This window comes from Peromyscus maniculatus, chromosome 3, assembly GCF_049852395.1.
Source record: "Peromyscus maniculatus bairdii isolate BWxNUB_F1_BW_parent chromosome 3, HU_Pman_BW_mat_3.1, whole genome shotgun sequence".
NCBI lineage: Eukaryota > Metazoa > Chordata > Mammalia > Rodentia > Cricetidae > Peromyscus > Peromyscus maniculatus.
In genome coordinates this window covers 158,263,452-158,279,037 of record NC_134854.1, presented here as the reverse complement: position 1 = coordinate 158,279,037, position 15,586 = coordinate 158,263,452, and the positions used below count along the sequence as shown (strand labels likewise).

General features: G+C 41.9%; 1 long non-coding RNA gene across 1 annotated transcript; it reads right to left on the bottom strand.

Annotated features, from left to right (window-relative positions):
* Positions 1–5,671: 5,671 nt before the first annotated feature.
* On the bottom strand, positions 5,672–9,314 carry LOC143272197 (uncharacterized). Its single transcript, XR_013049629.1, has 3 exons — positions 9,158–9,314; positions 7,494–7,589; positions 5,672–6,658 (listed from the first exon to the last, which is right to left on the bottom strand). It is a non-coding gene; the product is annotated as an uncharacterized LOC143272197 (long non-coding RNA).
* Positions 9,315–15,586: the final 6,272 nt, after the last annotated feature.

Sequence of the window (15,586 nt, the reverse complement as noted above, 5' to 3'; positions counted from 1 at the left end):
CTCAGTGGGAAAAGTCTAATGACCTTGTTTGATCTCTAGGACATGCATAATGGAAAGAGAAAATCGACTCCTCAAGTTGTCTTCTGGCTTCCACTTACATGCCAGCCATGCATGTGCATATATGTACACACATGTGCACAAACACACGCTAAATAAATATAATTTTAAAATTAACTTATTTTCATTTGAAAATATACACTATAGTATATTTTAGTGCCTGTCTTCCATTGTGTGGAAACCATGACCCCAACTCTTGTGTAAGGATGAAAATGAGGCTACATTCCCATGGTCTAAAATGGTCCTTGTGGAACATGGTTTTATTATGTCCATGGACCATATATCTCATTCTCAGAAACTGTTATACCCTTTATTCAATGGTTTAAAGGAAGAGAAAAAATTACCTTCAGACGCTAATTCTACACACAGTTCCTGCACTGAGTCATTAAAATCCCTCTTCAAAGCTTTGCAAGCACTTAAGTGGATTTAAAAGAAAAGTGAGGAACAGTTTGTATTTTGAGAATTATGTAACACTCAGCCAGCTTAGTTACATTTTTTTCTTTTCTCTCCTAGCTCACAGTGGCCCACAGCTCTCTGCAGAGAATGCGTTCACAGTAATGCTGGGAGGCACAGCAGTCTCGCATTTTTCCAGCCACAGGACTCTCATTACACACAGCTAAGATAATGTTCTGCCCCAACACACTGAGATTGTCCCAAATATCACTGTATTCACGTTGTTCCGCTGGGGAGAAGAGAAGGAATTGAGTATAGGATCAAGGTGGTAAGAGACTAACTTTTGAAGTCTCACATTATTACATAAACTACATCTCAATCCAAAGGCATTTTATGCTGTAGACACTATAAATTTTATCTCACTCTTTCTTTCTGCTAGAATCTGCCGAAATATATTTTCTTTTATTCCCACAAAAACATTAGTATGAAAAATTAAAGTGTTCCCATCCTGCCAAACAATGATGCATCATTTCTCTGGCACCTTCACCTGTTTCTGTTGCTTTATAAAGGCTGGCATATAATAGCATCACTGAAGGCTGCTGCTGTTAGCCCCAGCCACAAGGTATGGTTTGCAAATATAAGATCCTCTTGTTTCTGCCCTGGCATGTCTCCTCTGAAGTCTCTCCCCCAAACATAGTAGGTCACTTACTAATGTGTGTAATGGTTGTTATCAACTGTGTTCAAGGAGTTTATATTATTCACCATTATTCTCACCATTTACCTCACAGGATTATCTGTGAGTGGCTTTTGAACCAGTTGCTTTAGGCCCTCAGCCAGGAGTAGGACTCCATATCTACCTCTCCTCTCCATTCTGGGATTTTGTCTCGAGTGCAGATCTTGTGTGTGTTGTCAAATTCACAGTGAGTCCATGTGTGCAACTGCCCTGTTGTGTCCAGAAAGTTCTGTTTTGTTGTACTCATCTGCCTCTGGCCCTTACACTCTTCCTGCCTGCTCTTATGCAATGATCCCTGAGCCTTGGGAGGCAGGGGAATGACATCTGTGTCCCATTTAGAGCTAAGCACCCCACTCTCTTTTTCTCTGCACCTCGACCAGTTGTGGGCCTCAGTGTGAGTAACTATAGTAACCATCTACTGCAAAAGAAGCTCCTCTAACAGTGTTTGAGAGATGTACTGATCCATGGATGGAATGGCAAATCTTTAGTGGTCCATGCTGCTACTGGACGCCAAAGGCTAACATAAAAACCTCAATGATAGGAATGGTTATCCAGCAGGGTCCCATAGATCCCACACTACTATAGGTTATTGTTATTGCTCTTGGTTACACTCCAGAACTTGATAGTGTGACCTTATTGCTGAAGGCACCATGTACTTGAGTCATAGATCATGGAGAAATCAATATGGTACTGACCTGGAAGCCTCATCCCTACAAGCTGGCTTTCATATCATTACATGATGATATGCACACCACCAGAGGAGAAAAGCGATCATCAGTTTTTGCCCATCTGTGAACTCTGCAAGCTACACTAATGACTGGCCTGGCAAGATATATACCCACTGGTGCAATAGTGACTCACATGTCATGGGAGTATCGACTACTTTCTGATTGATTGGATTTAAGCCTCACTCCACAAATGTAACTTCTACCTGACACTGTTATCAAGGCCAAGGACTCATGGATAGAAAGGTCATGGGCCCTAGAGGAGAACCTACTAACAATACTCTGCTAAAAGTAAATAGTATTAAACTGACTCCTAATGACTTATTGTTACAGCCATAAATTAGTGCATTGCTCAGACTTCATCTTTTCTTTTTTTTTATCTTGAAACAGGGTCTCACTAAGTTGCACAATCAGAACTTGAACTCCTTCTATAGCTTAGATGTTCTTTGAAATTGTGATCCTCCTGCCTCATCTCTCAAGTATCTGAGATTCCAAGGCTTGTATAAACCTATTTTCCCAGATAAACCTATTTTCAAAATACAGAAATATGATGTAAATATAACATAAAACATCCATAACCTAGGTCTACTAGTTGTTAGGATTTGCTTATAGCAGATAAATAGACAGAAAAACAGATAGATGAATGGATGTTTGACAGATGATAGCTGGCTAAATCACAATTACAGATATGGTATCTCATATTTATTTATCTATATGTTTTTTTAATTGAGATCTCTATATGTGACGTAGCTAGCCTAGAACTTTCTACATAGACCAGGATGGCTTTAAACTTTCCACTAGCCTCCTATTTCTGCCTACAGTGAGCTGTGTGTCTCATTGTTGAATATTGTATCAGTGCTGGAGGTATAGCTTAATTGGTAAGGCACATGTGTCTAGCATGAATGAAGCTTTGGCATAGCTCCTCGGAGGAACACAAACCAAGCATGGTGGCATAAACGGTAATCCTAGCACTCAGGAGGTGGTGACAGTAAGATCAGAAGCTCAAAGTCATTCTGAGCTATACAAAGAATTTGAGGCCAGTCTGTGGTAATATTGTGTTCCCCAATATATTGTGCACCTTAATAAACTTATCTGGGGTCAGAGAACAGAACAGTTCTACATAGACATAGAGGCCAGACAATGGTGGCACACACACCTTTAATCCTAGCATTCTGGAGGCAGAAATCCATCTGGATCTCTGTGAGTTCAAAGCTACACTGGAAACAGCCAGGCATGGTGACACACACCTTTAATCCCAGGAAGTGATGGCAGAAAGCAGAAAGGTATATAAGGCGTGAGGACCAGGAACTAGAGTCTGGTTAAGCTGTTAGGCTTTTGAGCAGCAGTTTAGCGGATATCAATTTGGATAAGGACACAGGCTTCCAGTCTGAGGAAACAGGATCAGCTGAGGAATTGTTGAGGTGAGATAGCTGTGGCTTATTCTGCTTCTCTGATCTTCCAGCATTCACCTCAATAACTGACACCGGGTTTGTTTTATTAATAAGACCTTTTAAGATTCACGTTACACCAGTCTAAGAAAATGAAATCTTTTATCAAAATGAAAACTATAATCTATAGACCCAGAGAGGTTAGGTAAAGAGGAGGGATTTGGGAGGATGTGGAGATATCCCTGTGGGGGAGAATAAATTTTATGGGCAGACAGAGGGGGGGGCGCTTGTGGGGACAAGAGTGGGGGGGGCTAGGTGGGGAAAGAGATGGGGTGGAGGAAAAGAATGTTGGGAGAGGAGATAAAATGATGCCCATAGGTCCATAAAGAGTGGCACTATTAGAAGGTGTGACCTTGTTGGAGTAGGTGTGGCTTTGTTAAAGAAAGTATGTCACTAGAAAATAGGACTTTAATGTCTCAGAATCTCAAGCCAGGCCCAGTGGCTCACTGCTGTGGAACAATCTTTGCACACTTAAAAATATGTATTTGTATTACTCTCATTGGTTAATAAAGAGCTGATTGGCCTACAGCTGGGTAAAAGAGATTGGGCAGGAGAGCTAGATTAGGAGGACATGGGGAAGAAGAAGGGCAGAGTCTCAAGAACCATGAGCCAGGTGCAGAGGAAGCAGGATGGGTAGAAAATGAGATAACAAGCTATGAGCCATGTGGTAGAAATTAAATAAGAAATATGGGTTAATTTAAGTTGTAAGAGCTAGACAGTAACAAGTCTAAGCTATTGCCAAGCATTTATAATTAATATTATATCTCTGTGTGGTTATTTGGGAGCTGTCCATTGGTCCCAATGAAAAGCTCTGCCTACAGCTCACTGTCTCTTCCCACTGCCCATAGATACAAATATAGAACTCTCAGCTACCTCTCTAGCACCATGTCTGCCTGCATGCTACCATGTCCCATTAAGTTGATAACAGACAAAACCTCTGAACTGTAAGCCAGCCCCAATTAAATGTTTTTCATTGTAAGAGTCGCCATGGTCATGGTGTCTCTTCACAGCAATAAAACTCAAACTAAGACATGTGGAAATCTAGTACAGCGGAAACATTCTGAGATCTATGAAGGTGATCTTAATGAAGACTCTTAGTAATAGAGGATACAGAGTCTCAAATGGCCATCTCTTGTAGGTAGGAAAGGCTTCCAGTGGTGGGACTAGGATGCATTCAATTGAGTTGTTGGAGAAGAGGGTTCTACAAAAAAACCCAAACAATCCAAGCTGTTGCTAATGCAAAAGGCTGATCTCCATAAACTGATGGGGGGGGCATTTGCCAAGGACAACACCCACACAATGGAGTTATCACCCCTACATTCTTGTCTCTTTTGGTGTGAGATACTGAAAGAGAAACATGGTCACCAACTCAGCCATAAAACCTTTGGCCTACAATCTGTCCTCGTACAAAATATGCTAAGGCAATGGTGGCACAGAATACGTGGGAGTAGGCAACTAATGTCTGATTTCATCTAAAGTCAACTCCACAAAAAAGAAGACATACCTGCCACTGCTTTAGTAACCAAGAACCAGAGACTAGATAGCCTAGAGACCTAGGGTAAAAGCAAATACCATTGGCCTAAAAACAGAAAGAAAATCAATAAAATGATTCCTAATGATATTATGCTATACTCATAGATCAGTGCCTTATGGGTCAACATCAGAGAGACTTCCTCTGACAGAAAATGGAAACAGAAGCAAAGACCCATAGCCAAACATTATGTGGAGAAAAAGTCTAAATTGGAGGTCTTCATCAAATTTTTCCCCTCAGAGCTCAGGGAACCCTGCAGAAGAAAAGGTGAAAAGATTGTAAGAGCCAGAGCAGATGGAGGGCACCAGAAGAACAAGAACCTCTGAATCAACTAACCAAGGTGCATATGAGCTCACAGAGACTTGGAGCAGCAAGCACAGGGCCTACATGGGTCTACACCACATCCTCCATGTATATATTATAGCTTTTACCTTAATATTTTTATGGGACTCCTGACTGTGATAATGAGTGGCTCCCTGACTCTTGTGCTGGCTCTTGGGACTCTTTTTCTCTTATTGGATTGTCATGTCCAACTTTGATATGATAGTTTTTGCTTCACCTTATTATATTTAATTTGTCATGTTTGGTTATTATCTCTTGGAAGCCTGTTCTTTTCTAATGAGAGACAGAAAGTAGTGGATCTGGGGGGGGGAAGGAAAATGGAAAGGAATTGGAAAAAGTAGAGGGAAGGAAACTGTAATCAGCATATATTGTTTTGAGTTTTTTTCTCCAACATAATTTTGTATTAATTATTTGGGAATTTTATTCAATGTATGTCAATCATACTTGCTTCCTATTTTTCACAGGCCCACCTTCCCACTATTGAACCACCAGTCCTCCAAAAAGAACACCAAGTCCAATTTGTGCTGCTCATATACTCATTGGAGCATGCTCAAACTCCCAATGACCAGCTCCTTAAAGAAAATTGAGTCCTTCCACATGCCAGAAGCCATCAACTGTGAAGAGCTACACTTCAGCATCTTTAATCACAGTATTTAAGGACTCTCTTCAATAGCTTCCTGTCTGGACTGGTTTGGTTGTTGTTGTTGTTGTTGTTGTTGTTTTCTTTTTGCTGGAGGTGGATGGGTTGTCACAGAAGCTTTCAGTGTCTCTCATTCTCACTTATGAGTCTACAGTCATCGATAGCACTGCAGAAGAAGAAGCCAGCAGCAGCACAGATCATGGACTTCCACATGGTTCCCAGTGGCAGCAAGGATCATGAATATCAACCTGGTGCCTGGCAGCAGATTGTATCACAGACATCAACATAGCTTCTGTGTCAGCACAGACCACAGACATCAACATGGCTTCTGTGGCAGCATAGACCATGGGCATCAACATGGCTTCTGTGGCAGCACTGACCAGGGACATCAACATGGCTCCTGTGGCAGCATTCTTACCCTGCCCTGTGCTCTCCTCCCTTAAGCAGGGAGAGCAGTGCAAGCAGCAGCAGTAGCTCTACTGTGGGTTGAGTGGTGACTGGCATAGGGTGACAGGGCTAGGCAGGCCCAGTGATGGCCAGAGTCTCCTGGTGGTCTCTAGCTCTGCTTCTCCTCACCAAGCATCCTGCCCTGTTCCACCAACTCTTTTTCCAGTTCCATGAAACCACTTTTAGAAGCATCTTCCCATCAGACCTGGGTTTTGTTGTTGTTGTTCCAGAGATTTTGTACACCCTGCAGGATCATCCTCTGCTGCTACATCTCCCTACAAAGCAGCCCCACACTACCATCTTGGTTTTCCTTAGAGTCCTCATGATATATTGTCTAAGAATCTGTTTTCAATAAAAGGAAAAACAGGGAAAATCATAATTAAATAGGGGACCATCCATATTCAAAGAATAGTCTAACAGTGGCATCTAAAGAATTAAGACTGAAGCCTTGGCACCGGGATAAGTACAGTTCCCAACCAGCAAAGGACTGATAACATATCAGCTACATCTACTTATGAATGTCCCTGGCTCTTATTTCATCTTTCCTGTAGGTTGGAACATGACTAGAAGAAAGCAAAGAAAAACTAAGGATATTTCTCCTCTCAGTTCTGGCTGAAAACAAACTTTTTTTATCAATTGGGTTTCCAGTGTTCTTTCAAAAAACTGTGGATTATAGTCTTAGAATCCTTCTCCTAGTAAGAATAGAAGAATACATAAGTGGTCTGTTTTAGTTAGGGTTTCTATTGCTGCAACAAAACACCATAACCATAAAGCAAGCTGAGGAGGAAAGGGCTTATTTGTCTTACACTTCCACGATGCTGTTCATCACTGAAGGAAGTCAGGACAGGATCTCAAACAGGGCATGACCTGGAGGCAGGAGCTGATGCAGAGGCCATGGAGGAGTGCTGCTTACTGGCTTGCTTCCCCTGGCTTGCTCAACCTGCTTTCTTACAGAACTCAGTGTAGTTGGAAGTTTCCCCAGTCCTGCCTACCCTGTGGTCAGACAAATCTCCCCCACCCATGTCCCGCAGCCACTTGGTCCCAAGTAAACACACAGAGGCTTATATTAATTACAAACTGTATGTCCTGTGGCTCAAGCTTCTGGCTACCTAGCTCTTTCATCTTAAATTAACTCATTCCTATTAATCTATATGTTGCCATGTGGCCATGGCATTACCAGTCTGCTGGCATCTTGTTGCTCCCTTGGTGGCAGACTGGCTCTCTTCCCCTTCTCCTTTCTCCTTTGATTATCTTCTCATGGCTTCATCCTGCTCTGCCATAGGCCAATACAACTTTATTTATCAACCAATCAAAGCAACACATATTCACAGCGAACAAAAAGACATCCCACAGCAACTCAGGACCACCAACCCAGGGATAGCACCACCCACAATGGGCTGGGCCCTCCTCCATTGATGACTAATTGAGAAAATGCCTTACAGGTGGATCTCATGGAGACATATCCTCAGCTGAGGTTCCTGCCTCTCTAATGAATATAGCTTGTGTCAAGTTGACACACAAAGTCCGAAAGTACATAGTCTATACTTGATAACTACTTCATAAATCCATAGTACTGGAAATACCGGCGTATGTTTCCAGTTGTTTCATGTATTGCTGTCAGCTTTACATGGGCTCATGCATGCAAGATGTCCTTCCTATTAAGATATGTCCTCACTGTAAATTTTACTAGCCAAGCTAATAGCATTCTGGGTTTAGAAAAGTATTTAGCTCAGCAGCATTTTTCTTACTCATTTTGCTTGACGATTGAAGATTTAAAAGTACTAGACATTTTAAAATATCATAATGATTTTTTGATTTGTTTCAAAGTTGGAAACTTCAAACGTGGATGCAGAGATTGCTAGCAGTCCTCTGAAGATTCACAACCCTCTTCCTTAATGTAGAAATATTATTGGGAGTGGGCTGCTCCCTTCTTTGAAAATTTTATACATACCCTGTATTTACATTATTTATAATGTATTTACTCCCTTTCTCCCTCCATCTCCTCTGTCCCCCCTCTCTCAGATTCACAACTTCTCCTTATATATTGTTACATATGTATGTCTGTATGCATGCATGCATACATACAAACAACCTACTGAGTCCATTTAGCATTGCTTGAATACACACAGGTTTGGGGTTGAGCACTTGAGACAAACCACAGGTAGTCAATGGACTGCCTTCTTAAAGTTTACATTTCTAGTCTCCATCCCTGCTACATAATTTGCAAGGCCTAGTGCAAAATAAACACATACAGCTTTTTTAAAAATTATTAAGAATTTCAAACCAGTAAGAAGAGAACATTTAAACCAAGCGCCAGGCCCCTCTGAGTCCTTGCTACATAGGCCATGAGCTTATGAGGCCATACCTGTTCATGCCATAATAAAGAGAGGAGTTAAGGGTTGCAATTGGTGGTGTGCATGCTTCAAACCAGGGTGTTTAACATGAGTACCCCAGGGACTCCATGATGTGATGTCTTAGATAGCTGTATGGCATAGAGTGAGCTCTCTGACCACTTAAACCAGTATCGGTCAAAAACACCGCATTTTACTTAGCATTTGAGGATTTCCTGAAGTGGTAGCTGGCATTACCTTAACTCACACAAGAGCTGAAGAAATAAAATTCTAAATTGAAATTCTTTAAGCACAGAGACAGAAGAGTTCCCCATTTCTCCCATGTGAAGTCTCAGTTTCTAATTCTATTTGTTCTATGCTCTGCACAACTTCAGACTCTTATACTGTCAGAGCACACTCACTGTTTGAACCAACACCTCCTGAGTACCTTTGATGTATCAGGTACCAGAAATCAGGAATTCTTCAATGGAGCAGAAAGCTGAACTCTCACCTCCAGGGCACTTGCATGCACAGGAAATACTCTGAGCCAGATGTAGTGGTTCAGGTTTGTCTCCTAGAAGTTCAGGAGATGGAGGCAGGAAGACACCAAATCCAAAGCCTTCCTCTGCAACACTGAAGGATTTCAAAGTCAACTGTGGCAACCTAGTGAGAACCTTGATTAAAAGAAAAAGGAAAAAGAGAAGACTGAGATAAAGCTCAGTGGTGGTGGCTTGCCTCTCTTGTGTGATACTCTAGACTCAGTCACTGTATTATGGGGGAGTTGCTTAAGGAATGGATAAATGGGTTAGGAGAAAGGTCCCAATACCCAGGTCACCGTGGTATTTTTTATTTTGACAAATTGTCACAGTGTAAGTTAGAGTCATCATTTTTTAGTTGAACCCATGTTATACCACCACAGAACTTTCACCACCTTTAGCCAACAAATGCCCTAGTAAATGGATGACTCACAAAGCACCGGCCAGTGAACCTGCATCTATCAATGGTGGGAGGCAAGCAGTATAAAGTGAGGGGAAATAGCTGTTCTGTTTTTAACCCAAAATAAAAGGCTTACAGAGATGCCATTTAAGAGGAATCCATGTTTCCTGTTAACCAGATTCTACCCTACCTGTCAGTCAGTACCCTTACCTTTAGAGGATAGGGCCTCTTATACAATAAAAAGGAATGAAGCTGTGACATTTACTGGGGGAAAATGTATGCAACAAGAAATCATCTTATGTTGTGAAACAAACCAGTGTCAGAAACACAAATATTGCATGTTTTCTCTAATTTGCAGATTCTGTATTTTATATAGCTAGATAAATTATAATATATATACATACATTATAAAAATAGAAACAGGACTGTCTATGAAGGTGAAGAACAAAGTACATGATGTACTTGGGAAAAAATCTTTATGAAACCCAATATTATATAGAATGAATATATGTCAATAAAATAAACTAAAATTTTGCTATATCTAGTAACTACATCCATATTTAATTTTCTTCAGTTATGCAAAAAGCGACTTTGATAAGATTTTTTGTCTAAGGACTACATAGACCTTTTGTCCCTCTTTACATCATCACCTCTTTAAATTTAGGGTCAGACACCTAAATACTTCTCTCTTCCCTGTGTCGTCTTCTCTTTGCACACTCTGAACTGATTAGTGCCGTAAGACTCCTGCACTGGTGTATGTGTGTGTGTGAGTGTGTGTGTGTGTGTGTGAGAGAGAGAGAGAGAGTGTGAGTGTGTGTGTGTGTGTCTACCTCTGCGACATTGCTTGTTGTGTGCCTCTGTCACATGTGCTTCCTCTACACTGTAGGTTAGAGTCACCTCTACAGTCAGGGTGAACTAGGTGAGAGGGGAATGCTCTGTCTGAACATACATTCAGCACAGATTCATACGGACAATACAATATATTTATCCACCATGCCACCACTTCACAGTTCTCCGTTACCACTTCCCTTAAGATCAGTGGTGATGCCCAAAACACCCTTCAGTAAGAACTGAAGATGTTCACAGAAAGTCGAGGAAGGAGACGCTTGTTCATATGTCTGTGGAAGTTTGCCTTAGTTGGTCACTTTCATTTCCTTTTTCCTTTGTGGTGTTAGGAATAGAACCCATAGCCCTGTGCATTGTGGGGGAGCCCTCTGCTGGTAAACTGAATCCTGAATCGACAGTAGTACTTGAGACCCTCTTTCCCCAAGTCACTGGATTGGCTGTCCTGTTCTGAATGTCCTCTTTCAAATTCATACATTAAAATTCCAGCACATTAGTGGGTGATACTTTGGAGTCGTGATTAGGTCATAAAAGCAAATCCTTCATGAAAGGATTATTTCCCTTGTAAGTGACAGCCTGACCGCCTCACTTCTTCAGTATGTGGCATTACAGGGAGAGGTTGGCAGGCATGGTAGCAGAACCTCAGCAGATGATGAATCTGGGTGACCCTTGATCAGCTTCAAAGCCTCCAGAACTGTGAGAAATCTCTATTTACTTGTTTGTTTACAAAACACCCACTGGAAACACATTATAAAGACTGTGAAATTCAAGACAGAAGAAACAAGCCTGCCCATTAGGTTGTTCACATCCAAAGGTACTAAGGCAGTAACAGAACCGAATCCTTAAAAATCCCATGGGGAAGTTATCATTTTTCCCTTGTTATAGGAAGGTAGCCAAGCTGGGCAGTGGTAGTACACATCTATACTCCCAGTACTCGGGAGGTAGAGACAGTCTGATCTCTATGTGTTCAAGGCCAGCCTGGTCTACAAAGCAAGTTCCAGGACAGCCAGAATTGTTACATAGAGAAACCCTGTCTTGAAAGAAAGAAAGAAAGAAAGAAAGAAAGAAAGAAAGAAAGAAAGAAAGAAAGAAAGAAAGAAAGAAAGAAAGAAAGAAAGAAAGAAAGAAAGAGAAAGAAGGAAAGAAGGAAGGAAGAAAAGAAAAGAAAAAAGAAAAGAAAAGAAAAGAAGAAAAGAAAAGAAAGGAAAAGGATGAAAGGTATCCAATTCTGGTTTTGTAGTTACCATTCATTAAAAACATGCACCTGCCCACTCTATGCATTTCATAGCTATTAACACAAAATAAGGGCAAGGAAAATGAAATCTGAGGGTCAATAGGGTAACAATGATGCTTATGACTAAGGAAACTTTTAGATATTTTATGTCTCAACAAGAGCATGCATTACTGGAAAAGATGCTATTAGTCTGTAAGTGTGGGAAAATGCTGATATTTTATATCCCAATCTCCATCATATTTAAAAAGAATCTATGGTACATCCATAAAATGTTCATAATCACCAGTATGTCACTTCTTGGAGCTGGTAGATAAAATGCATTAGACTAAACAAGTTGTTTAGTGGAGAAATGAGGGAGAATTAAGAAGGTGGTGATGGCAGCCTTCAGTAGAAGATCCTCTCATATTCAGTCATGTTTCAAACAAGTTTTCTTATCTATTATAGCATCTTTTTTCATTTTAAGTTTTATTTTTATTTTTATTAAGAAATTGTTTTTATTCATTTTACATACCAACCACAGATTCCCCTCTCATGCTTCCTCCCACTCCCCTGCCCCTAGCCTTCCTCCCCACCCACCCCCCATCCCCTCCTCTGAAAAGTTAAGGCTCCCATGGGGAATCAACAAAGCTTGATGCATTCAGTTGAGCAGGTCCAAGGTCCTCCCCTTGCATCAAAGCTGCACAAGGCATCCCCCCATAGGTAATGGGCTCCAAAAAGCCAGTTCATGCACCAGGAATAGATCCTATTCCTATTGCCAGGGGCCCCTTAAACAAACCAAGCTACACAACTGTCTTGCCCATGCACAGGGCCTAGTCCAGTCCCATGGAGGCGCCACAGCTGCTGGTTCTTGAGTTCCCACTTGCTTTGATTGATTGTATCTGTAAGTTTCCCCATCATGATCTTGATGCCCCTGGCTCCTAGAATCCCTCTTCCCTCTCTTCGACAGGACCTCTGGAGCTCAGCCTGGTGATTGGCTGTGGATCTCTGCATCGGTTTCCATCAGTTACTAGATGAAGGCTCTATGATGATAGTTAGGGTATTCACCAATCTGATTACCAGGATAGGCCAGCTCAGGCACCCTCTCCACTATTGCTAGTAGTCTAAGCTGGAGTCATCCTTTTGGATTCCTGGAAACTTCCCTAGTACCTGGTTCTTCCCTATCCCCACAATGTCTCCCTCTATCAAGCTATCTCATTCATTGCTCTCCCACTCTGTCCCTATTCCAGTTTGAGGAATGAGTGAATTGCCCTGGGAAGGGGAAACAGATGAGATCTCCTAAGTAAACTGGGGGTGGGGGGAGGAGAGTAGAGGGTAGGGGATGGGGGATGAGAACATACTAATAGCATCTTAGAAAGATCAATTGGAATCAGAAGACTGAAATTCAAATTCCTCGTTAGCCACTTTCTGGTGAAGGACAGGTGGAATCCCTCCCACTCTCCTGGTGGTCCTCTACTAAAGGGAAAACTGGCCAGCTATTGATGTAACTAACCGTCTTATTAAATAAGAAACACAGAAACAATGTAAAGGAGAAAGCCGAGAGGTCAGAGCTCAGAGCTAAAATCTCACCCTTCCGCCTGCGGTGTCCCAGCTTCCCGAAAGAGAGCTACTTCCTGTCTGTAAATCGATTTTCCAGTCATTCTGCCTTCTCATTGGTTGTAAACCCAAACACGTGACTGCCTCGTCACTGTCTGAATGTACAGCCCCCTAGGTCTTAAAGGTATATGTCTCCAATGCTGGCTGTATCCCTGAACACACAGAGATCTATGGGATTAAAGGCGTGTGCCACCACCGCCACACTCTTGCTATGGCTCTAATAGCTCTGACCCCCGGACAACTTTATTTATTAACATACAATCAAAATCACATTTCAGTACAATTAGATTACCACCACAGCCAGCAAGTTCAAAGGGGTTCATAGAGAGATGAAAGAGAAAGGGATGTGGACATGACAGGGAAGCTGTATCCATGAAATCTCAACAATATGGTTGCCTAAACCAGACCTGCATAAGGACAGCACCATTGGCATGCCAACCCAGACAGGGGAGGTTCATGAGGCACCAACCCTAGATGAAAAGCTGTAGACAACCAGTGGCTACTGAGAAGTGGAGCATCGGTCTTGTCTAGGGATACATCCTTGATAGGTCACCTGAAGCACAGAGACGTAAGAGAAACACTGAATCGGTTCAGTAAGGTGTGTGTGTGTGTGTGTGTGTGTGTGTGTGTGTGTGTGTGTGTGTGTGTGTGTTTGAAAGTCTGTTTGTCTGTGTGCATATGTGTAGCAATGATAAAGATAGAAGACAAGGTCATGAAGAAGGAGAACACATGAGGAGGAGGAGTGAAAATAATGTCAATACAGTGTCCATATATGAACTTCTCAATGAAAATTTAAATTTAAACAAATGAGAGAGAGAGGGAGGGCCCTACATACATCAAATGAGCACTGTTCTGTGAGTCCAGGTGGTGAGCACAACAGCCTCACTTCCATGTGCTGGCACAAAATCAGAGGAAGTAAATTCAGCCGGTTTCCCTGAGCATCTCAAAGGGTGCCCTGTCATCATGACAAAGTCATCACAGGTGTTTCAGGCAGCCTAGGAGAAAAGCAAGTTGGACAGGTGAGCACTTCACACACACACACACACACATACACACACACACACACACACACACACACACACACACACACACACGGTCTCTATATATAACTACCGTGAAAGTTGGGACAAATGACCAGCTCAGATTAAATACATTTCCACATGAAAATAGTTAACTGAAGACCAATGAACCAACTTAAGTTGACGCTGGTTTATTCATCTATACTGTTGCGTCTCGCTCATCATTTGTTTTAATTATTCCTGATGTGTACTGCCTATCGCATCGCCAGCTCCTTCAAAGGCAAAGGAATAAGCAGTTGTCATAACAACAAAGGTCTTCATTACCCTGGGAACCTTCGACAGCTTTATTTAAAATGAAGGAGAAAAAGGAACCCTAACCAATTAGCTTTATCAGTCTGATTCATGTTCTTCTTAAACTGATAACTGTTTCCTGAAGAACCGAGAGTTTGATGGGAGATGTGTCATGAATATTTATGGTAACATAAAACTCTGAGAAAAATTGGCAAGCTAATTATCACTTGGGAGGTGTTTCTGGTCAAATTCCTGCCCAGTGATCCATTTGATTTTTTTAATGGCTTTTATTAAACAAATCAAAGAATCAGTGAGACCTTTACCGGTATCTATGCATTGGTTGGAGGACAGCAATGAGATGTATTTCTGTTCCAACTTTATCGCCCTCACTAATTTGATTTCTGTTGCCTTTTCAATTCCGTGAAGCCAGAAATGTTTTCTCCTGCCTTCCATCCTTCCTCCTCTGTGCTAAGAACACAGTGGAAACCCCCAGACAGTCTTAATTCGGCCCTTCTCTATGGAGGATTTTTTTTTCTTTTTCCTGGCTGTTTTCTTCTGGCTGCAGGAGATAAGACTTAGAAGCAATTATTGTCTTGGTCCCAGATCCCACAGGTGTTTTCCTCCCTGCCCTGTGACCACAGGAAAAATAAATAGCAAACCTGAAAGGGTCTAGTTGGGGCACACTTCAAGTTCAACCCTGAAGCCAAATGTTTGCATACTTCATGGGAGTGAAAAATTACGTGGGAGTCAGCATAATTATTTCTGCAAAGGGCTAGACAGTAAATATCTTCGCAGGATGTAGGGTTTCTGTTGAAACTCCGAGGCTCTGCCACTGTCGAGTGAAGCGGACACAGACAAGATGGGGCCCAGACTGCATCCAGTCGTGGTTTGCTGACTTCAGAGAGTTCCCAAGAAATGAAGTTCATCCCATCAAGGAAGCCAGTGCCAACGCTACTCAAGCAAGCAAGAGTAAACACTGTGATAGCATATCTAAGAGAGGAGGGTTTTCACATCTCTTATTTCA